Source organism: Neoarius graeffei, chromosome 16, assembly GCF_027579695.1.
Source record: "Neoarius graeffei isolate fNeoGra1 chromosome 16, fNeoGra1.pri, whole genome shotgun sequence".
Classification (NCBI taxonomy): Eukaryota; Metazoa; Chordata; class Actinopteri; order Siluriformes; family Ariidae; genus Neoarius; species Neoarius graeffei.
In genome coordinates, this window is record NC_083584.1 from 51838490 (window position 1) to 51862541 (window position 24052).

Consider the following 24052-nt stretch of genomic DNA (forward strand, 5'->3'; position numbering starts at 1 on the left):
TTTATTGTTACAAACAAACAAACAAACAAACAAACAAACAAACAAACAAACAAACAAACAAACAAACAAACAAACAAACAAACAAACAAACAAACAAACAAACAAACAAACGGTTAGCAGACCAAAATATTGACTTGGTTCATTTCCATTTACTGCTCTTTCTTTCTCGTTTTTTGTTTTTAACCTGGAGAAACACTTAATTTCTCTCTCTTTTTTTTTTTTAATAATGAGAATTTTATCATAGAGGAGACCTGTTAAAAGAAGAGTACATGTATAACAGAGTATAGCTCTAATATGGGCTGTAATATTTTGCCACCTAAAACCACCACAAAACTGCATATACTGTTTTTTTTTTTTTTTTAAATTCCTTCAGCACACCGTGCTTTTGTCCAAACTAACCATACAGCTCGTGCTCCAATTGGGACACTGTTTTCACTTCCTGATCCTGTCTCTGCCTTCATGTTGTCATGACCCATCTCTTTTCAGTTATTTTCAGTCTGTATTTAATCCCTCATGTTTTACCGTTTCATTGCAAAGTCTCATTTGGCGTACATGTGCATTTCTGAACCTTATTTCATAGCTTCCTAGTTTCCGTATTCATGGTTATGACCTTCACTCGAGTCATGTTTATTTACATTTATGGATTTGCCCTTGTTGATGCTGCCTGTGCTCTCGGTCATAATTCCAGGTATGGTTCAATGATCTTTGGACATCTCTTGATTTCTATTAGACTACACACTGAGAATACATACTTCATATTCTCATTCTGCAGACATTCTGCAAAAAAAAAAAAAAGCAGATTCAGATGTTTTGCTGAGCAGAAAACCATAATATTACTATGTAATTCACCCAAAAGAACAGCAACAAGGGTTTACATTAAACACCCATTTCAGCTGAAGCAATCGGAGCTAAATCACCTGTGAGATTACAACAAGCAGCTCATAATTAACCACTAATGACCAGCAGTGACGCAAACCTTATTTCAGGCAGTTTCTATTTACATAAAAGACACTCTGCCCTACCAGAATGTAAGCTGAAGTAAAATGGATCCTGACGTCTACTAGCACTAGATGGAAACATAGTGGCGTCTACAACCTATGTAGTACATTATGTAGCTGACAGGAAGCCATTTAGGATTCATCCTGTGGCTCATCTCATTTAGTTATGCTGTCATAGTTAGTTTTGCCGGAGTCCCTGCTTATACTCAGCGCAAAATATATACTGTTCCTGCTTATTCAGGTGACATTGGGCATACCTAAACAACCTGTGTCCCCCATCTGTCCCTCTGAGTTACATGTCAATCCTGAGATCGAGATGCTGACCTCTTCTGCTCCTCGGACCTGCCTGATCCATCCTGATGCCCTGTGTCTGGTTGGAGTCTCATCACATCACTCCTGTAGAGATGGCCCCACATGGAAAGTTGACAGTCACACTTGGAAGATGCTCTGGACACTTACAGTAATGCTTTTATGGCTGAGGACTACAGTTGACTTGCTAACTTTAGGACCGAAGTTGTCATGAACAGTTTTGCACTCAAGTTTCCAATGAAGAGTATATAACATCAACGAAACTGACTTCATGTTAAAACTGTTAAGGTTATAGTCATGTCTGTTGTTGCCAAATGAGGATGGGCTCCCTTTTGAGTCTGGTTTCTTCCTCATGTCGTCTGAGGGAGTTTTTCCTTGCCACCATTGCCACAGGTGTGCTCATCGGGGATAGATTAGGGACAAAATTAGCTCATGTTTTAAGTCATTCAAATTCTGTAAAGCTGCTTTGCGACAATGTTTATTGTTAAAAGCACTGTACAAATAAACTTGACTTGACTCATCTCTGTAGATGGTTTTCCTGACATTTAACTTGTCTGGTTTTTATGGGTTATTTTTGCTTCCAGTTGCCATACAGTCAGTCAGGGTTGAAGCTGAAGCAAAAGAACATATTAATAATGCATTACTCAAGGTGTTCGCTCTAAGCCCGTGTTACAGAAGTGAGCTCATACGTAGTTCCTATTTGCATGCAAATAATCGACAGTAAAGTGCATCTCATCTGTATTATCTTAACCATATCGAGCTGACAGGTTAGTTATGAAGACTGCTGCTTTTCATATGGACAGAAAGGCAACTTTTCTGTTTTGAGAATGAGTGCAAAAGGAGTTAAATTTAGGTTTGTCAGAAAGACAGCAATACCCTACATTTGCACCATCACTGGGGGATATGACAATATATCAGTATTGTGGGAGATCATCATAATTGGCTTTTCTGAAATATTGATTGAAAATATTGTTATATGTTTGGATTAAATTTTGGGTTTAATTTCATCTTTTAAACTGCAGAAATTTTTTTTAAGTATTTAATAGTTGTAATTGTTTTGCAACAAATTTTAATGTAAATAATGAAAATATATTTATTAAAAAAATTGTTAATAATAAGCCAGCATTTTGTTTTAACTGAAGGTTAACACAGCCACCATGTTCCACATTACGCTCTAAACCATCCATATTTATACAAGTCTCTCCTGATTCCTCTTGATAGTCTACTTTGAGAGCTGAAGCATGGTCTTCACCAGAAGATGGCACTGTAAAATCACATCGCCACAGAATCCAACCCACCCAGAGCTGGGCGCCATTGTTACAATTTTAGAACAGTTCTCCCAGACGTCTGTATTTGAATTCGAATGCCTCATCAGCACTGGCTCAGTGGGAGCTGCTGTCAGCAGACAAAACCAAAACAGCTTGAATGCAATTAAAACTCCATCTTGCTGTGCTTTTCTCTCCCTGCTTGTGGGCGGCCAAAATTAGTGCACCTTAACCACTAGTATACTCCCATTGCTACAAGCAGAGGCTAAACCAAGTTATTAAATATACACAAACAGGAAACTGCTAGTGCGGTGTTTTTTTGCTGCATATTTTAGCTTCCTTTCCTGTCCTTTAACAGTTCATACCTGACACTGGTAGACCCAAATCCTTGTAGTTATTGTCTACATTTCTATAATTCCAAAATCATACCTCCTGTGGTAAAGCAAAAACATTTGAGAAAAAAAAAAAAAAAACTAAAGTTTGATTCAGACAGAGTGAGGAGGCTAATTAGCAAGAAAACAGGTAGTAAATGCTCCACAAAGTAGTAGGTAACTTTGGGAAAAGCACAGCAAAAAGTAACAAAATCAAGCCGGTATGCACTTGGTCAGAGTTTGAAGTCAGAACAGAGACAACTATACAAGATCATCTATATAAGCTGTCATCTCTGAGAGTAAACCACATCTGGTTTAGGTTATACTGAACAAACCAAGGTTTTTAACCCAAACTAGGGCTCTTTTCACACTATGAATATGAAAGAGGTCACAAGTCATAGGCATCATGAAACCTCAAGTCCCACAAAGCCATGCTGGTAATAGAGGGTGCACACAAAATGGGTCACAAGCTTAAAGTGTTGGGGGGGGGGGGGGGGTACACGACACCCACCATAGTAGCAAGTGGGTGGGCTGAAGGATGTTTTCCAAAGCTATACATGAGGAGTTTTATATTTAATGTTATAGACCCCTTCGCAGTAAACGTCATTCATACGAAAGCGGAAATTGCGCGCGCAGCCTGGACCCAAAAAAGACTCAGAAATGCCTAGTTGTTGTGTTGTCGGGTGTCAGAATCGTAGCAGTGATGGGGTTAAAATGTACAGAATTCCAGCAGGATCTCACCCATTTAAAAAAAAAAAAAAAAAAAAAAAAACACCGACGTCTATGGCTACAAGCCATCAAACGTGTAGACTGGGATGAAAGCACCATCAAAAATGCACGGGTTTGCAGTGCCCACTTCATCACAGGTAAGATCAGGCTATTTATTAAATCTTTTTTATTCTTTCTAGTCTTCGTTTACTGATGTAGCAAAATACTTTGGTAACGTTTGTCTGATTAGCTGGGTCATATTTACACAATGTAATGAATATTGTTAGCATGTTAACTTAGCTTTGCATGCAATTTTGTTTGTAGGAGAGGTCTCGCTTGACTCAAGCAGTCCAGATTTTGTGCCATCATTATTTGTGTATGCCGAAAATCACAATTTTAAAGCAAGGATGGAAAGGTAAAATTGTGTGCCCTCACTCTAAATGCCAACTTGCGTTGACTGCTCTAACCTAGCTCCCGCCCCGTTCAGTTTCATTTCTGCTCTCTGCCTCTCGCTTTTTACGCAGCTCTGATTTCTCTTAGCTGCACTCTTTACACTATCATTCCTTTCATGCCATTACCTCCTGCAAATTGCTGTTTAGTGTTGGTATTTGCTGTTGTAGCTAAAGCCACATTGCCATCACATCACTGGCATAATTTGATTAAAACAAAATTAATATGAATGTCCCATTGTTAATCAAGTTGTACATGCCCGCACATAATCATATGCATCTAAAGACTTGTAGGCACGAAGTTTTTCGTGGGTGTACACTGAAGTCTTGTCAATAAGGTACGAGTATATATCTGGCCATTGTATACCAGGGAACTTACTAACATCGTCCGTCCACTCTTTAATTAAATACGGATCCGGTAGGCGTTAACTTATTTATGTAGCATTCTCGATCTTGTAACAATTGTTTTGCATAATCTGACAGCTCATAATGCCGGTCTATGGGCAGCGCCATTGTTTCTGGGTCCAGGCTGCGTGCGCATCCTGGCAACGGTCGGTTTGTTTACAAACATGCGAAGGGGTCTATAGTTATAAAGTGGGGCAGCATGGTGGTGTAGTGGTTTGTACTGTTGCCTCACAGCAAGAAGGTCCGGGTTCGAGCCCAGCGGCCAGCGAGGGCCTTTCTGTGCGGAGTTTGCATGTTCTCCCCATGTCTGCGTGGGTTTCCTCCAGGTGCTCCAGTTTCCCCCCCACAGTCCAAAGACATGCAGGTTAGGCTAATTGTGGCTCTAAATTGACTGTAGGTAGGACTGTGAATGGTTGTGTGTCAGCCCTGTGATGACCTGGCGACTTGTCCAGAGTGTACCCTGCCTCTCGCCCATAGTCAGCTGGGATAGGCTCCAGCTTGCCTGCAACCCTGTAGAACAGGATAAGCGGCTACAGATAATGGATGGATGGATGTTATAAAGTGTAGAATAAACCTTGGCATAAACCATTTCCATTAAGAAAGACGTACAAGTACACTACATGGCCACCAGCACACCGATTACACAGGCTTGAGAGTTCAAATGTTCTGGTAAAACACTAACTTAACTTTAAATTTAAATGATCTGCTCTCAAAAAGTTACCAGAACACTGCTTCACACGCAAAGGTCTATCCTGATATTTTTTTGCCCATTTTTGATACCTAGGATTTATAGTGGCGGCACGGTGGTGTAGCCGTTAGCACTGTCGCCTCACAGCAAGAAGGTCCTGGGTTCGAGCCCCGGGGCCGGCGAGGGCCTTTCTGTGCGGAGTTTGCAGGTTCTCCCCGTGTCCGCGTGGGTTTCCTCCGGGTGCTCCGGTTTCCCCCACAGTCCAAAGACATGCAGGTTAGGTTAACTGGTGACTCTAAATTGACCGTAGGTGTGAATGTGAGTGTGAATGGTTGTCTGTGTCTATGTGTCAGCCCTGTGATGACCTGGCGACTTGTCCAGGGTGTACCCCGCCTTTCGTCCGTAGTCAGCTGGGATAGGCTCCAGCTTGCCTGCGACCCTGTAGAACAGGATAAAGCGCCTAGAGATAATGAGATGAGATGAATGAATGAGATGAGGATTTATAGTAAACAAAAATGCCTGCATTTCAAATGTGTGGTGTGATTAGTCAAAAACGTGGCATAATTGGTCATGACCTCTTGCTTGGAAACTGTAGCCCTGCTCTTTATAGCACAACTAACTTGCACCTTGACATCAAACAAACAGCAAATTAATAATAATTACTATATTTACAGAGTGCTCTATAATATTCTGAACAAAATATAAAAACTTTCACTACAAAACTGAAATGGGTGGATTTGTAATCTGGATTTTTTTTTTCTCTTCGTGAAGCTGCAGGGAACGGACGATTAAATTTAAATTCTCTACACCAAATATATTCCTACTTTATTAACCCCTTCGGGCATAATGTGTACAATTGCATACATGAAGTTCCATAGCATTTTTCCTCATGTCCGAAGGGGTTAAACAAGGGCGGCATGGTGGTGTAGTGGTTAGCACTGTCTCCTCACAGCAAGAAGGTTACGGGTTCGAGTGGAATTTGCATGTTCTTCCCATGTCTGCGTGGGTTTCCTCCGGGTGCTCCGGTCCCCCCCAGTCCAGAGACATGCAGATTAGTAAAAATACCCAGCCGCTGGGGTTATACAAGCCAGTGCATACTTAGTACCAGATAGACTGGGGAAGGAAGCAGCCGGAAGAAGAAGAATATTCAGCACTTTCAGGAGCCATCACAGATGCTTAAAAGTTAATGTGGAAGATGACAGAATCAAAAAAGGTCAGAAGTACAGAAAGTAGAGCTCAATATAGCCAGGAGTATCTACCATGTCTGGTGGACAGGAATGCAGACTAATCCTTTTAAATTATAAGAGCCAACCTCAAATTTTAGCTCATATGCTGTATTCGTTCATCTCTCTCAGATAGAATATAAATATAAAAGATAGTGTCACTTGGGAATATATTCCTGAAAAAAAAAAAAAAAGTGTGTTATGGTTTCCATTTATTGTTGTGTTCAAGGAAAACCCCTTGCTCCTAGTATTTGCCAGGGTGTTTTTCCAACCCTAATGCCAGCTCTTACTCAGATGCAGTGGCTGCTATCATGGAGTTGGAAAGAGACCGAGTCTGGTTGATGTAAAAGCCAGGAGACATGCTCACACCCTGCAACAGACTAATGGAAAAAGATGCAAATATCTTTTGTTCTTTCCTGTTATGTGACTGGAAACAGACCAGAAGCACTGTTTGTTCATGAACCCTTCTCCAGCACTCTTCTAATTACATTCCCCCTTAAATCAAACCAGAAGGTTTGCTGTGATGCACAGATGGCTGAGGTGAGATTTTAGCCAGAGATCTGCTGGGATCGAGGCCTGATGTTGTCCTCCATAGCTGCGCAATTTGATTCCACTCTTGCAGCAGGGACTTCTCTCAGCCACTTAACAGTTAATGTTCTGCTCACCTGGAGCTGGAATTTTTAGCCTTGTCCTTGGGTTTAGTCTCAGCAATGTGACTTCTTGGTGTCTGCCCAGAGTTTATTTCTCTCTCTCTCTCTCTCTCTCTCTCTCGCTTTTTTTAAAAAGCATACAACCCCGATTCCAAAAAAGTTGGGACAAAGTACAAATTGTAAAAAAAAAAAAAAAAAGGAATGCAATAATTTACAAATCTCAAAAACTGATATTGTATTCACAATAGAACATAGACAACATATCAAATGTCGAAAGTGAGACATTTTGAAATTTCATGACAGCAACACATCTCAAAAAAGTTGGGACAGGGGCAATAAGAGGCTGGAAAAGTTAAAGGTACAAAAAAGGAACAGCTGGAGGACCAAATTGCAACTCATTAGGTCAATTGGCAATAGGTCATTAACATGACTGGGTATAAAAAGAGCATCTTGGAGTGGCAGCGGCTCTCAGAAGTAAAGATGGGAAGAGGATCACCAATACCCCTAATTCTGCACCGACAAATAGTGGAGCAATATCAGAAAGGAGTTTAACAGTGTAAAATTGCAAAGAGTTTGAACATATCATCATCTACAGTGCATAATATCAAAAGATTCAGAGAACCTGGAAGAATCTCTGTGCGTAAGGGTCAAGGCCGGAAAACCATACTGGGTGCCCGTGATCTTCGGGCCCTTAGACGGCACTGCATCACATACAGGCATGCTTCTGTATTGGAAATCACAAAATGGGCTCAGGAATATTTCCAGAGAACATTATCTGTGAACACAATTCACCGTGCCATCTGCCGTTGCCAGCTAAAACTCTATAGTTCAAAGAAGAAGCCGTATCTAAACATGATCCAGAAGCGCAGACGTCTTCTCTGGGCCAAGGCTCATTTAAAATGGACTGTGGCAAAGTGGAAAACTGTTCTGTGGTCAGACGAATCAAAATTTGAAGTTCTTTATGGAAATCAGGGACGCCGTGTCATTCGGACTAAAGAGGAGAAGGACGACCCAAGTTGTTATCAGCGCTCAGTTCAGAAGCCTGCATCTCTGATGGTATGGGGTTGCATTAGTGCGTGTGGCATGGGCAGCTTACACATCTGGAAAGACACCATCAATGCTGAAAGGTATATCCAGGTTCTAGAGCAACATATGCTCCCATCCAGACGACGTCTCTTTCAGGGAAGACCTTGCATTTTCCAACATGACAATGCCAAACCACATACTGCATCAATTACAGCATCATGGCTGCGTAGAAGAAGGGTCCGGGTACTGAACTGGCCAGCCTGCAGTCCAGATCTTTCACCCATAGAAAACATTTGGCGCATCATAAAACGGAAGATACGACAAAAAAAAAAGACCTAAGAAAGTTGAGCAACTAGAATCCTACATTTAAACAAGAATGGGTTAACATTCCTATCCCTAAACTTGAGCAACTTGTCTCCTCAGTCCCCAGACGTTTACAGACTATTGTAAAGAGAAAAGGGTATGTCTCACAGTGGTAAACAATAAAATATGGAATTTTGAAACTTCCACATCATTGCCTTTTTATTTACAATTTGTACTTTGTCCCAACTTTTTTGGAATCGGGGTTGTACATCTATGCATCACAGCACCACTTTCTCTCATCAAAATTACTGTTATCTATTAAGATGTAGACAGGACCGTTTGAACAATAGCATCACACGCCCATCGACTGAACTTTGGAAATCTAGCTGCATGTTTTTATAATAGTACAAACACTGCAGCTGCCCATTGGTAGGCCAGCAGTTGGTGTCTTATAAAGCAAGGCAGCTGGATAAAGCAGACTGCAACTGGGGTATGATAGCAGCTTGAGAAATCATAAATTATTCTCCCTTAGACCTGAAATAATACTCAAAAGTATGTTGTAGAATAATATACTCAAATGTCTTGGGCACTGCACTCAGGGCTTAGAGGAGGATATGCCTGAACAGCCTTGTGTGCGCGCGCGTCCTGATTTCTATTCATAACGCCTGCCCAAAAAAAAAAAAAAAAAAAAAAAACCTTTGTGGACACCTGAACCTCCCACCTGTGTGTGTTTGTTGAACATCCCATTCCAGGTTTATTCCCTCTTTCATGTTATAAGCAGCTCCACTCTTCTGGGAAGGCTTTCCACTAGATTTTATATCATGGCTGTGGGGATTTGTTAATTCAGCTACAAGAACATTAGTGAGCTGAGACACTGATGTTGGGTGAGGAGGTCTGGGGTGCAGTTAGTGTTCCAGTTCATCCCAAAGGTGTTCAGTAGGGTTGAGTTCAGGCCTCTGTGCAGGACACTGAAGTTCTTCCACTCCAACCTTAACACGTGTCTTCATGGAGCTTGCTTTGTGCACGGGGTATTGCGATGCTGGAACAGGTTTGAGCCTTTTGGGTCCAGTGAAGGGGAAACTATAATGCTACAGCTTACAAAGGCATTCTATGCAAAGGAATGCATCTAATGTTATGATTTGGAGAAGAACCACCCAAGTTCGGAACATGAGAAATGAGGCCTTAAATGATAAAGGCCCATGATAAAACTTCACCAGGACACAAGAAAAACACAACAAGGTATACTACTACAAGCTACTCAAGGCTAGAACTGAAATAAAACAAAAAGCATATCATAAACTAAAAGCAAAACAAACGCAGAGCTCGACTTGCTCAGAATTGTGCTGCTTACTGAGAACCAGGATTCCATAATTATAATTTAAAAACCTGGCTTAATCTGTGGCCTTGGAAACATTCAAGCTCCAAAAGTTCTCTGTAACATGCTGGATGTGATTAGCTTCCTGTATTTGCACTTTTTAAACTATTGCTTGCTCTTGGATTACATCTGTTTAGACCTTCCAAGTGGGGTGGGGGGGAAACCACACAAAATGAACACACTGTTCTGCAGTGATTAACTGTCTGACTACTGTTTAACATTTAACCCTTTCTCACAGAACTCTGGCATTCCATTCCACACGCAGAATGGAAATTGGCTTATTGGACATTTTCAATCAGGACAAACATAAATTATCACCACATGTCTGTTATATAAAATTTTTCAGGACAATGCTGGGTTTCTGTGTATAGAGTATCGTGACTCTGTGTTCAGCTGCTGGTGAGCAGGCGATGGGAAACAGGAGGGGTGTGAGCCTCCTGCTGGGCAAACTCCACAATACCAGTGGATTTTGGACCACAATACTGTATACAACTGCCAGAATAAAAATCTAACATTTAAAGTGCACCTGACACCAAAAAACATGTTAATTTCTGCCATATTGAGTTGAATAAAATGACAGATTTACTTCATACATCGCGCGACAGAATAGTAAGAAACATCGTTTTGAATGGCCCGCCACGCAGATAAATCGATATCACGGCGAGCCAACCCACGGCCGAGGAAGAAGGCGGATATGACGTCACATGCAGAACTGCCAACAGACACTTTCTCAGCTTCTCGTTGTTCACCAGTGCTTTTGCAAGTGAATATTTTTGCATCTGACTTGTGGATTTTGGTGAATATGCCTGCTTGTTGTGTAGCTGGGTTTTGCTCCAACACCAGGGAAGCCGGGTATAGTCTGGGATCCTTGGGAAAGGTATACATCAGACGCGAAGAGTGGGCAAAACAAGTGCACCAGACACGGGACATGTGGACTCCCACTGACAGGTGGGCCTCTGACAGACTTGTGACACTTGTTTGATTAGCTGTTGATTAATGATTTTTCGGTGTAGATCTCCATCTTGTAATGAGATATCTACTACTAAATAATAGCAATAGGTGAATTTGTTCATGATTCAAAGTTCTGCCACAGTTTCGCTGCAATACCGTGTTGGCTGGACCTTATAGGCCTAACATGCAATTGAATTTCATCAGTTCATAGAAGTTTTTATTCTTATCAAATAAAAAATGTGAGAAAACGGCCCAAATCTAAAAGACCATGAACTTTCAAGAGAGCAAATATTTTTAAAAGGAAATCAGTGCGGTAATAGTCAATGATTGTCAATTTTATATGATAGAAGTATTTTATCCTGTTATCATTTACCACCTAAGATACGGCCTATTTTTCAATGAAAAATAACATTTCGTATTATGAATATTCATAACACAATAGTTCACAAATTACTGAATCTTCAAATCTTCAAATTTGACGTGAATCGAAGGGTTTGTATGCAAACCTAAGGCGATTTTTGGGAATTATATCAATGAAAACCAATCCAATGCATACAAATAGGATATTGTCGTATAAGATATGGACAATCTTACTACTTGCATGGATATTTCACAGTATTGTCTCTTGAGAATTCAACATACTAACTCTGTTTAACAGGAAGTGATTAACACAAACAAGTGAAATGACCTAATCATTATCACGTTGCCATTGATGGCAGGATGTGTAAGGTAAACTAATCCCGCTCAGGCAGCAGCTGGGATATGTACCTCACCAATCCCACCGTCAATGGCAACCAGGAAATTGTTGCAGAATAATACTGACTTGCTACTTGTGTTACAAATTTATTATTATTATAATAAATGTTCAATCACAAACTCTGTACGACACAGCACATCTACATCCTAGGTAAGTTTTTATGGTAGATGCTTAGTTACAGTAATAGGGGAGAGGCCTGGATTTATGCACCAGTCCACATCAAGACCCTGTGTGTGTGTGTGTGCGCGCGCGCGTGTGTGGTGGTGGCATAGACCGGGCAAGGGGTCATTCCCTGCCTAATCGCCTTCTCCCCCCCCCCGCGCTTTCCTCCCTCATCCTTCATGCTCCCCCCGAGGACTAGATCTATTATTATTATTATTATTATTATTATTATTATATTACCATTCAGTGCTTTGGAGCCTCCCGATGTCAGCTGGGATCACGACATCCTCTGCATTGGTCCTGTTGTCGTCGTCTGTGTCCAAGTCGGAAATCTCGCCTTCTGCAGGCAAATCGTCCAGATACGGCTCAAAACGATAAGGCAAAATGCCACCCACTGCTTCGTCTTCATGTAATCCGACATATCCAGCGTCAACCTCAAAAAGGGCCTCAGTTTCTGAAGACTGATCAGAAAAAAATCGCTCTGTTTTGTTGGCCATAGCTGCATAGAAGGCCGAGCAGTCGTTCTGCATGTGACGTCACGGCAAATATGGCGGCCACTGACAGCGGCTTGGTGCTTGGCCAGATTGATGCAGCTGTGCACAAAGAGTTTCGTTCTGTTGGTGGTTAGTTCTATCATGAAAGTGATGAGTGGTGTTTATAGTTTTATGACAGAAACCTATTTTAGAACATAATTTTGCTGCCAGGTGCACTTTAAGCCTTGTAGGCCAAGTAACAAAACAAAAACTTATGAACAACTGCAATAAAGCTATTAACTGCCACTATGGAGTGCGACATCACAAATAAATTCAATGCTGAACACAGACACCATGGGTGCGCATTCCATTTTTTGGCCTCTGGTTTAAAAACAAACAAACAAACAAACAAACAAACAAACAAACAAATGGGGGGGGGGGGGGGGGGGAGACCAGGAATTCCCAATGATAACTGTGGCACAGGAAAGCTGTAATTACTACATTAAGAACTGACATTTAAAATAGGAACACAGACCCCAGATTTAGGGTTTTCACATCGAAATTTTGACTTAATACCAAGTTTTAGCGCTGCAATTTTTGATACCAAAGCAATCATTTGGCCAAAATTAAATAAAATATCAAAAAAAAAATCTCTACTCTACAGCCAAAATTAAAATTGTTAGCACTGAATTTCGGACCAAGTGATTTGACAAAAATATCATGATATTTCAAAATATTTCGACAAGTGATACGTATCCTGATATATAGGTTTCCAAACCTATATACCAGCAAAACTGTTGTGCTGCACTTAAAAATTTGAAACTAAAAAGGTCTAATAATGATCTTTTTCTTTAGTGTACAAAAATAAGTTTGACTTTTTGGCATTTTACAGTTTTCAAGCTTCAGACAGTAGAAAACTATCAAATCTTCTAAAAGTTTGTAGTGTTGCATTAAATATGTATAAAAAGATATCATGATACCCACACCATCTCTGAAAATGTGCAACAGGACACAATTTACGGTGATGTAATATCAATAACATGATATCACCCAGCCCTATTACAGTTTCCTCCTTTTTATGAATACAAAGTTTTTCTAAAAAAGCTAAGTAACTCAAACATGGTTTATGATGTCTAGAAATCACTTGCCATTGGCAAGTAACAGTCCTCAATCAGAACTCGGAAAGCAACATTATCATCAACTCGCTCCAAAAAGAAGCAAAGAAAGGTTAGCCAAACTGCAACGTTATTAAACTAAAATTAGTGCCGCTCACAGTAAAGGCGCAGGGAGCAAAAGCAGACAAATTACATGTTACACACAGTGATGAAATATTCTTGTTCAAAACATGAACACATTACTGACACTACAGTGTGCTTCTAACTACCATTAAATAGCATCAATTTATAAAGTTACAGTGCTTTCATGTTTTGAACTGAATTAAACTCTTGGTAATAAGTTTAGCTTACCAATCTGCCAAGTCTAAATCAAGGCTGTGATGGTCAGCCATGTCTCACCAAAATACTTGAGATTTAACATCCTTTGCATACTGTTTTTTTTTTTTTGTGACTGTTCACTGCCTGTCTTTACCAGCAAGGTAAGAAAAACATATGCTCACATCTCATTCTTTTCCCCCCAAACTGAAAACATGAAGCTTTTTTATTTATTTATCTGTGCAGTCAAAAATCCAAGAAAATGCTCCCTTAACTCGGAATTCCGACACAGGAACTCTCCTCAACCCCAAAGTTCACTCAGCAAGTGACATCAAAATCAACATGGCTGCTCACAGCAAGAACACAGCAACACCTCTTTAAAAGGAGTTATGGGCAATTCCATGTAAATGTCAACCAGGGCCTTGAACCGGTTCAAGGAATGAAAACCGGGAACTTTTTCTATTTCACATGGAACAGAAACGAAACCAGAAACTTTATTATTTTTTATGTTCCGGAACAGAAATGCTTATTAAAAATAATGGTAACCGGTTAATACCGGTTTTTAATTCGTTCCTCAAAGTTTCCGTAGCCTACAAATAAAAAAAAAAAAAAAAAGTCATTCTTCTCCTGCGCAAGTTTCTATGACCCGCTGGGGTTCAATTCCTGTGTGACGTTCGCTGACTGAATGGAGAGAGCGGGAGGGTGGACTACTATCACGTCTCCACGTCTTAAATAAGAGGTAAATATTGCAGTCTATCGTTATTCAAAAACGTCAATTTCAAACACAATAATATATTTGTCCACGTTAATGAGAGGCTCGCGAACATTAAATGACGTTAACCTCTGTTAGCCTATCAATGCATAGGGCCTGACTAGCCTTTGGTAACACACTAAACGAATTATCTTTCATTTTTGGCACTTCTTCTGTTTGTGTAGATGGGAAGACATACTGAGAATCCAAATCGCCAACATTTGAAATAATTGTTTTGAATTATTTCTTGTCTTATTTAATGAAGGTTGTAATAGAATTAGCCTACATTTGGCTTAAGCTGGATGAGACAGAGACATAATTTTATAGCCATTTGTTAAACAGCTGACAGGGAACGTAATTAACCGTTCCGGGAACGAAATTTTTTTGTTCTAACCGGTTCAGGAACGTCTATTTAATGGTGGAACCCAAAACCGGAAACGTTAAAATTCAGTTTCTGAACCAATAGGAAAAAAATTCTGGTTCAAAGCCCTGATGTCAACCTCACCATGCAAAAATAAAGCAACATGTAATACATCAAAACCACTCCCAGAGATCTCACCTAGGCCTGTATTTTACAGATGTGAATAAGTTGAACCAATTTGTCACAAGAATTGTTCCCTTCGCCTTCACTACTTTAGCTAATGACACTAATAACTTTGATCATGTACAATTCTATATTATTGCCACAAGCCACAGAAATGTATGCTAAAATCCACAAAACAGCAAAACAATAGCCATCCTAAATATTATTTAAGAACTTTGATAGTTTTAGCTGATATTTAGAGAGTTTTTCAAAAGGGTTATGGTGGTTAAATTGCTTATTTTCTAAACATATGCCATGTCTATTTCAGACGCGTCACATCCATAACGCTGACTTTTGCTTCCGAAACTCTGCATGAAATACAAAATATTTTAAACAAAGATTTTTTAATATTCACCTTGGACCCCTCTATCAAATGGATCTCTCCATTTCGACATTAGGTTTACAATTTCACAGAGTTTGATAAAAATGTACAGTCACCCAAGAAAAGTGATACTTTTTCTGTCACATCCATAACGCATCTTTTATTGGCATTTTCTGGCATGCCCTAGATGTACTATGGGAATTGTTCTTGTTCTATCACTTCTCCAGTATGGTACAGCCTTAAAATATGCAACACCTGTTTAAATACTGGGAGACAATAAAACATGCACTGGGTCATTTGTTGCCATTTTGAGTTCAAGTGTCGCATCCATAATGCTGGAATTGCTCTTATACGGTATGGACACGCATTCTGAGGAAAGTGGAATGCAGCAAAATTAGCATGCACAAGTTAAATTTGCCAAAAACACACTGCACGTCGAAAAGTCCTCAAACTCCTGTGAAATCCCAAATCAATTGGGGTGCAAATTAATCCTTGACTTGCAAGTGACGTCAAAGCAAAGTAGAAACCCGGTTGTCGGCCATGTTGGCGGATATACAAATGCGGGGTCAAGCGACATTCCATACTAAAGAAGTCACACGTGCACAACTCTGTTTTTCCACTGCTTTAAGCATTCTTTTATCTATGCCATATCTTTGTGCTGTATATGGCTGTGGTCACAACAGTCCTCGTGACCGTGACGCATTCCGATTTTTTAAGAATTCCGTCTGGGATTCAGAAAGAGGGCGAGGAAACTCTGAGGCTTAGTACGGAGAGGAGACGAGCACGGCTGAACAACATCGGCAGGGCTGATCTAACAGAGATTAAAACCAAAACAGCTCGTGTTTGCAGTAATCATTTTATCTCCGGTGAGATTCAAAAGCTTTCTTGATATCATGGAAGAATTTTATTTCGTGTTGCTAGAATCTTGCTATAAAATGAGTGCTCTCTTGTCGTGGTTCACTCGGTCATTTATAATTTTATAATTATAAAATTATAGTATTTGAGTGGTTGACCTGAAATAAATTGAAATGTGATTTGTAATCCATACAAAGCTAGAGACTTGTCAAAATTTCACAATTCGTCTGTTTACACATAGAAGTAAACCAAATGCAAAAGAAGCCCTAACTTACTCTTGCAACTACAACTGCTTTGTCGTTGTTGACTGGTTTAATTAATAAGGTATTTACCCATCCAGAAACAAAGTAGTTATAGGCTTCCAGAGACTCATAAGTCTTCATTTGAGATTTGTTGACCCACGAAGTCTGCCAAACCAGATAGAACGTGATATCTGGGTACTTGATGGTCAGTAGAAGCGTCTTATCTTCAGAAAAATCTGACTTTTTAAATAATATGGGTCAAAATCACACATATCCATCTTCTTTTTGTATTGAATCTTCGCTCAACTGTTCAAATCATGGTAATACTAAGAAAATTCAGCATTGTTTACAGATACACTTTCAGCGGCTGCCGTCCTAGCTGCTTTGTATATCTACCATCGTGGCGGACGCTCATGACGTTGCACATTTTGATCACGTGGGTGCAAGTTATCTATAGCTAAAATAAGATACCAAGAAACTTTTACTGCAGTTTCACTTTAAATCCACACAATGCCTTTTCTTTAAGCCATATACAGGTTTCAAACGTATACATCCTTCAGGCAACACAAGACTGGTCACTTTAAGTGTATCTTTTAAATGCTAAATACATTTAACTGCACAGCCTTACTCTGATCACTTCAGGGTAGAAATGTACAACTCTTCTTTAATATAACACTCCTCAGCCTGGTAAACCATGTGGTGTAAACATGAACATGTTGTATTGCCTCTGCACAGTGTCTCCGAGCTGTTTGTTTGAAAAAGGCCCACAGGAGGAAAGAGGATCTGGTTAAAGCTCTCCATTGTGTGTGTGTATTTCAGTTAGCCTTGCATTTCCATCTCTTATCTCACTGCAGTGATGACAGACCCTCCCTGCAGCACGCTCTTAATGGAAGCTTCCCGTCAGACATTTTCTAGCATTTATCATAAATGCATATCGCATCTTTGCGGAGGGGAGTGATATTTTTCTTGATATGGTCCAAAAAGGCCAACAGTAGGGCCAAGAAGTAAATTAATCACCATTACGAAGCATACTTAACATATTTTGAAGGAAGGCTGAATTACACACCATTTCAAGCAGTTCATAGAGACGAGAGTAAACGAGGTTTTTGGATACAAGAAATAATGTGGATTATAAGGATATGATATCAGCAGAAAATCACTAATGCATACCGAATGTGTCTCAGTTGAGGGCCAAAAACTGACCATGTCCTTTCCAGCAGAAACTTATGGCATATTGCCACAAATTATGTCTAATATCTCATCTCATTATCTCTAGCCGCTTTATCCTGTTCTACAGGGTCGCAGGCAAGCTGGAGCCTATCCCAGCTGACTACGGGCGAAAGGCGGGGTACACCCTGGACAAGTCGCCAGGTCATCACAGGGCTGACACATAGACACAGACAACCATTCACACTCACATTCACACCTACGGTCAATTTAGAGTCACCAGTTAACCTAACCTGCATGTCTTTGGACTGTGGGGGAAACCGGAGCACCCGGAGGAAACCCACGCGGACATGGGGAGAACATGCAAACTCCACACAGAAAGGCCCTCGCCGGCCACGGGGCTCGAACCCGGACCTTCTTGCTGTGAGGCGACAGCGCTAACCACTACACCACCGTGCCGCCTATGTCTAATATATACCTGTAAAATTCTACTTTGTACATGCGATACATGCTTTTCATGTTCTGATTAACAATAGTCAGGTCTACAATTTTTAAAAGCAATACTATCCCAATACTTTGTTGTAACTCTAGCAAGATCAGAATTCTCAGCACGTGATGTTTTGAGCTGTAATTAAATCTTCCAAATATTATGAAAAAAGTTCCTCGTGTATTTGTTTGTCACATACAGAGAAAATGAATGATTTTTCCTGATTACTTCAATAAGTTGCCTATAGCTTTTTATGTAATTGACACTTTGCATGAGATAACATGGAGCCTACGGACACTACAGGCGAGTTAATTGTCCTGCATTTTGTAATTTAGCAAGACATTCCAAGTACCATATAGACAGTGTCGTTACTAAAGACCCTTCATAGTTATTGTACTGAGCTCATTGTACGTCTCTCAGCATTGTGGACATAGCGAGGCCTACGGACATGACGGAGATCGTCATTTTGACATACCATTTTGAAATCATACCTCAGTAGTATTAGGAAGTTATACTGTGAACATGTTTGGTTCCCCCCCCCCATCTGGATACTTTGTGGATGAGAACTTCATTATAAACTAGATATTAAATGCAAATTTGACATCATGAGCTGGATAAATTTGACAGAAAATCGCAATAGTAAATCTGTCACACTGCAGATATTTCATGCGTGGTCCAACAAGATGTACATTCTGCAACAAAACGGTGTACTTCAGCCTGAAAGATGAAGGAATATGATACACTAGCACAAACCTTGCATCCAACAAGTTGAAATCATATTATATTACAATACAATACAGAAGATGTACAACTTTCCTCATTGAAAAAAATGCGAAAAGGGGGGAAAAAAAAATGTAGCAATTTTGACCCGCATTCATTGCCGTCAAATTTTTTATTATGAGCAATTCCAGCGTTATGGACGTGACACTTGAACTCAAAATGGCAACAAATGACCCAGTGCATGTTTTATTGTCTCCCAGTATTTAAACAGGTGTTGCATATTTTAAGGCTGTACCATACTGGAGAAGTGATAGAACAAGAACAATTCCCATAGTACATCTAGGGCATGCCAGAAAATGCCAATAAAAGATGCGTTATGGATGTGACAGAAAAAGTATCACTTTTCTTGGGTGACTGTACATTTTTATCGAACTCTGTGAAATTGTAAACCTAATGTCGAAATGGAGAGATCCATTTGATAGAGGGGTCCAAGGTGAATATTAAAAAATCTTTGTTTAAAATATTTTGTATTTCATGCAGAGTTTCGGAAGGAAAAGTCAGCGTTATGGATGTGACGAAATTCCGTTATGGATGTGACGCGTCTGAAATAGACATGGTGTATGTTTAGAAAATCAGCAATTTAACCACCATAACCCTTTGAAAAACTCTCTAAATATCAGCTAAAACTATCAAAGTTCTTAAATAATATTTAGGATGGCTATTGTTTTGCTGTTTTGTGGATTTTAGCATACATTTCTGTGGCTTGTGGCAATAATATAGAATTGTACATGATCAAAGTTGGTTTTAGCTTGGGTTTTACATTATAAGAAAGAAAGACTGACAGTGACATATTAGGTTGGTTACAAATTGGTTCAACTTATTCACATCTGTAAAATACAGGCCTAGGTGATATCTCTGGGAGTGGTTTTGATGTATTACATGCTGCTTTATTTTTGCATGGTGAGGTTGACATTTACATGGAATTGCCCTTATGTGCGGTTTTCGACATCTGACGGTCCTTGCGGTACTTTATCCGAAAACACTAAACACTACAGTTATTCTGTTTCTATAATTCTGAAATGTGCGCATAACACTGTCAAACATGAAATGGCTTACATTAGTGATTTTCTGCTGTATGTAGATAATGAGAGGAAAATTTCATTTCCAGTAAGAAGAGTCAATAAAAGCGCATTAAGAATACTATAAAGCAAAGTGGTGCAGTGGTTCTGCGGGAGAGTGTGCCAACAGTGTAAATCTAGATGGGCATGCAAGTCTTGTAAGCCTGGGAGAGGTTTATGCATTAGTGAGGCTCCAAGTCTTCGAAGGAAAAACAAACAAGCAAACAAAAATAAAAGTAGGGGGTGAGATTGAAGTTGCAGATACAGTACAACCAAGCATAGTGGAAAAAGGACCTCATCAGTATGTATATCCGTGTGCATGCACGCACTGGACATTTCCTTCCTCAACATTGCACATCCTGCTACGAGTTCCCTTCTTTCTCTCACCCTTTTTATACTTTCTTCTCATTTTTTGCTTTTTGAGAAGTGAGTAGTAGTTTCTGACATCCTGGAGATGTGACTTGGAAAGTCAGAGCTTTTCGACAGGTTCCAGCTTCCGAGTTGTGAATCTGGAACATTATTTCAATCCACTCCTGGAGGTCTGTTAATACAAGCAGTTTGTCTGAGATTCAGAAACCATTAAACCTCATTCCAACTCCGCTTTAGAGCATATTAACGTTCACCTTCAACGACTGATGTTTCATGAAGACGTGCACTGTGTTACCAAAAGATTTTCAGTCAAACTACTAAGCATGCACTCATTACTGAACACATTACTAATCCCTGTCCAGTGCAGAAAGCATCTCATCTCATCATCTGTAGCCGCTTTATCCTGTTCTACAGGGTCGCAGGCAAGCTGGAGCCTATCCCAGCTGACTACGGGCGAAAGGCGGGGTACACCCTGGACAAGTCGCCAGGTCATCACAGGGCTGACTCATACCCCTTTTCCACCAAATCAGTTCCAGGGCTGGTTCGGGGCCAGTGCTGGTGCTGGTCCACAACTCGTTCAACTTGCGAGCCAGCTGAGGACCAGTTTACTTTTCCATAGCTTGCAGTGCTAAGGGGAGCCACGTCATTACGTCGCTGTATACGTCAGTTACGTCGCTACGTTTGCATAAACCTTGGCACGAATATCGAAGCAAAAACACGGAAGAAGCAGCAGCAGCAACAACAATACCATAATGGATGACTTCGCGTTTATACAGCTGCTGCTTCTCGTCGCTTAAAAATGGCGATCTTTCACGGTCTTGTTATTGTTGTTGGTCTTAACAACTCCGCCCCCCCGCTGACGTAAGCGGTTCTTTCCTCTGGCCCAGCAGAGAGTTGGTGCTAGCCTGGAACCGGTTTTTCTGGCCCCAGAGCCAGTTCTTTGTCAGTGGAAACAGAAAACCCGGTTCCAAACTAAGCACTGGCCCCGAACCAGCCCTGGAACTGCTTTGGTGGAAAAGGGGCAACAGACAACCATTCACACTTACATTCACACCTACAGTCAATTTAGAGTCACCAGTTAACCTAACCTGCATGTCTTTGGACTGTGGGGGAAACCGGAGCACCTGGAGGAAACCCACACGGACACGGGGAGAACATGCAAACTCCAGACAGAAAGGCCCTCGCCGGCCACGGGGCTCGAACCCGGACCTTCTTGCTGTGAGGCGACAGCGCTAACCACTACACCACCGTGCCTCCCTGCAGAAAGCATGTTCAACAATATTCTAAGAGTAAAAGCAAGCTGTTGACAGTAGTGAACGTTAGAATATGTATAAAAGTCAGCCAGTGGGAGTCAGCATTATGCACAAAAAAAAAAAAAAGCTGTAAATAGATTTTGGGAGAATTATTCCTTTGAGTAAACATTAGATGTGTATTTTGTAAAGCACTGATCAAAACCAAATGCACGTTTCACAAGAACTTGCCTTGCCTGTTGTGTTGCTTATTACTTTTTCATAGCACAACATGAGGTCCGGTTTAAAGATTAATAAAGCTGGAAAGCGGCGCTGGACTGAGCATGGCAGTGCTGAGTGGGTGACTTCTGAACCAGATTTGATTCTAAAAATAAAGCTCATAATGTACGAGGAGAAGCAGAGCAGAGCCAGGTGACGGGACTGTATTTTGGAGACTGATGCCAGAATGATGTAATCGGGGGTGCAGAGACACATACAGTTCTCTCTCTCTCTCGCTCTGACTTTCCCTGTCAGTCTTTTGACACGATCCTCCTGGTTTGCAATGTTCTTGCTTCATTATTTATTTATTTTACATTTCATACATTTTCTTGTATGAAAATCAAATTTAAAAAAATATATATATATATATATCTTAATTACTTTCATAGCTGGTAGCATAAAATGCTGATCCTGCACTTAACACACACCAAGTTTGGTCCTGACGCTGCTGTAAATCATTTGTGCGTATGGGACACCGATATCGGATCATGTCATGCAGTCTGTAGTGTACACAGTAGTGCTAGTGCTGTCCAATTCTACAATTCCTTTTAAATCGTGTAGAAAGATTACAAAGTGTGTAACACTCTAGTGACATGAATATTGACCATTTTATTTTTTTAAATCCACAACTGTGAAGTTTTAAAATGAACACAACCTGTGAATTCGTTCACAACATTCAACACAATGTGTGTGTACACCAATCTGCTCTACACAAACCGACTGACAGGTTTTTAACGCATGAGCTGTTTGATTTTGCTGAACAGCAGCCGCCCGGAGTCTAATAACGACATCGATTTTTAATTTCGTTTCCATTTTATTGTAGACTATTGTACATTAAATATCACATTGTATCATCATCACTTCATAATGTGAATCACCTAAAAAAAAAAAAAAACACCACTGCAGCTTCGTGGTGATTGAACGCTTCTGAACATCTTGTTGGTGTCTCGGAGACGATGGAAACACTGCTAACGGCAGCCATTTAGAAGCTCATCAGTACTTCCTTACTACTGAGGTGGGGTTTACATTAGACCGTATCAGCGGATCATCAGATTAACGTTTTTAAAAACGATTAGTGTGCACACAGCAACGCCAATACACGGATACGCTAATCACATGACTAATTCGGCACGCAAGTTGAAATGTGTCAGTGCGGCTCATCGCTTCCTCCTCAGCGGCTGCGCTCCAAATCACTCCGCCCTGAACAGCGAGTGCCCTCTGGAGGGTGCGCACTCCGGCCCTGTGCAGCTCACAGAGCGCGCGAGTGTAGCGCACGAGCAGTGATTCGGGACTGAGCCGCTGTGCGCAAGTCACTTACCACTTGCAAGTGGAAGGATGGCAAGCCTAAAGACCATCATAACTACACAATGGGCAGTATTTGCATCAGTATTTGCAGTATTTTCATACTTTTATACTCTTTAATGAAAGGTGATACAAGGCGGAAGTCCGCGCCGTTTTTCAGCAGTCGCGTCACATGACCAACGCCAGTGAATCAGGAAGGTGGATGTCACAGTGACGTTGTCCAATGACGACGCCAGCTAGAGCTCAGCACAGCGTATCCGCGCATCTCAATGTTTACACAGCACCGGATCAGACACGATCTGGATTGAATACGTGGACCCTGGCGGATTCCCGTTTCCCGGCGTTTCCAGGCATTTTAATGTAAACGGACAGTGCATCCGCGAAGAAAACGAGACAGATACGGTCTAATGTAAACTTGGCCTGAGAATATAATACACCGGCTCTCTGAGGATAAGATTGAAGATCCTGCTTACAGCTCCCTGGAAAATCGGTGGAATGATAGTAACTCAGGTGAGGGGTTTCAATGGGGGAATTTTAACTAATGGGGTTACTCAAGTAGTGTTACATTAATGCTACCTCTATCATCAGCCTGAATAATGCTAGCTTGCTCCTTGTTTTTAACAACTGTATTCGATGTATTTTGAAACAAGTAAAGGCTGGTTTCTGGTATAGTTACAGTAGTAATTAATATGTTTTGGTTTGTAAGTGTGCGTTTTATGCATAATGTCACCAGGTAATGCTAACTTCCAGTGACTTTGGCCGGAGGGTGTGATGAGCATGACGGGAGTTGTAGAACATCAAAACCGCCATTTTGACAGCGAGAGGATTCTCACCGGTGACTGCTAAAGCAAAATTCTTGATGCAAGTTTTACTTGAAATCATTTCTTAGCATATATTTACACGCAAAAATGACATTTCCTGCTGTTATTTTTAACACTGGTTTAGTCTGGTTTCTAATAGAACTGTTAGAACGTGCATTTTACTCTACACACGTTAACTTTAGATGTTTAGATAAATTTGCTAACTTTAATGCCAAAATGACAAGACAGCTCATTTACATGGCACAAACACAGCAGGGAGATTTC

General features: G+C 40.6%; 1 protein-coding gene across 3 annotated transcripts in view; it reads right to left on the reverse strand.

Annotated features, from left to right (window-relative positions):
* The window catches only part of rhbdf1a (rhomboid 5 homolog 1a (Drosophila)), a 108952-nt gene that overhangs the window by 40588 nt on the left and 44312 nt on the right, over window positions 1–24052 (reverse strand). The window contains exon 2 of one of the 3 annotated variants that reach the window (XM_060943144.1): window positions 1256–1394. The exons of the other annotated variants lie outside the window; for them this stretch is intronic. The gene's annotated coding sequence lies outside the window, so the exon portion shown is untranslated. The remainder of the gene's footprint in view (window positions 1–1255; window positions 1395–24052) is intronic. 3 annotated transcript variants of the gene reach the window in all.